Source organism: Mus caroli, chromosome 1 (assembly GCF_900094665.2).
Source record: "Mus caroli chromosome 1, CAROLI_EIJ_v1.1, whole genome shotgun sequence".
Taxonomy (NCBI): Eukaryota; Metazoa; Chordata; class Mammalia; order Rodentia; family Muridae; genus Mus; species Mus caroli.
Genome location: NC_034570.1, coordinates 149,786,962 through 149,788,399, shown reverse-complemented (window position 1 = coordinate 149,788,399; position 1,438 = coordinate 149,786,962). Strand labels below are relative to the sequence as shown.

The 1,438-nt window shown below is 41.4% G+C and overlaps 1 pseudogene; it reads left to right on the top strand.

Annotated features, from left to right (window-relative positions):
- Positions 1–806: 806 nt before the first annotated feature.
- Positions 807–1,235, top strand: LOC110305010 (annotated as a pseudogene).
- The last annotated feature ends 203 nt before the right edge of the window (positions 1,236–1,438 follow it).

Here is a 1,438-nt window from a genome sequence, read left to right as displayed (position 1 = left end):
ATGACAAATCTCAAACTCTGTGCATAGTGACAATTCTCAAACTCTGCATTCAGTTTCTTTCATAACAGAATTTGCAAATCCATGCCTGATTCAAGTTAGCAAGTATTTTACAAAACAAATGCCAATGAAAACCAACTTATTAATTCTTTTGTATTTAAGTGAGTTAAAATTATTTGACTCTTAAAATTGTCCATCTGTGAGACAACTGGAGACAGATTTATTGGTCACGAGCTAAGGCTGTTTTTATTTTGGATGCTGTGAACCAGTCAATGTATACAGTGCAGAGGGTTACACAACAACTTGAAAGGATGCCTTTCAGAGTCAATTAAGACCAAGTTCTAAATGGTTTTCATCATTCTATGATTTGTGTAGCTTGTCTAAAGCTTTTCTGGAGTTTAACTTGGTTCTGAAATCCACTTTGCTGTCCAAAAATCATTGATAAGGGTAAAACAGTCCCTAGTCATTGGCATCCTTTCATTTGATCAATGTTTTATTGAATGATTTCTATGGACAGGGTATTTCAAAGCCCCAGGAAGGGGATAGCTGGGGAGACATCTCAGTTGATAAAGTACTTGCCTATATAAGCATGAAGACTTGAGTTTAGTCCCTATAACACACATAAACCAAGGCATGGTGGTGTGTGTTTGTTATTCTAGCACTGTAGGAGACACAGATGGATCTCTAGGGCTTTTTGGCCAATCAGCCTAATGTAAATAGGTAGATCTGAGGCCAGTGAGAAATCCCATCTTAAAAGCATACTGACTTTAAAAATTGCCGACTTGGGGTTGGAGAGAGAGCACTCCATCATGCCCCCAAACCAGAAGGCAATTGGAAACGCCTTGAAGTTCTGGAATGAGACCTTCCACACCAGGTTGGCTTGTCTGTCTGAGAAACCATCTGCGATTGACTGGGCTTACTATAAGGCCAGTGTGGCCAAGCCTGCCTTGGTGGATGATTTTGAAAAGAAGTATAATGCCCTATAGATTCCTGTGCCTGAGGATAAGTACACAGCCCTGGTAGACCAGGAGGAGAAGGAGGATGTGAAGAACTGTGCTGAGTTTGTGTCTGGATCTCAGCTCAGGACCCAGGAGTATGAGAAGCAGCTGGAGAAAATGAGGAACATAATTCCCTTTGACCAGATGACCATTGATGACTTGAATGAGATCTTCCCAGAAACCAAGTTGGACAAGAAGAAGTACCCGTACAGGCCCCACCAGCCCATCGAGAACCTATGAAGAAGCCTGGGACAGAGCCCTGACTGACATGAAATAAAACATTTAAATAGTGCTGGCAAAAAATAATTGCCAACTTGGTAGAACACATCTTTATCCCAGCACTTGGGAGGTGGAAGATGGATTTCTCTAAGTTCTAGGCCAGCCTGGTCTCTATAGCAATTTTCATGTCATCCAAAGCTATCATAGTGAGACTCTGACTCAAA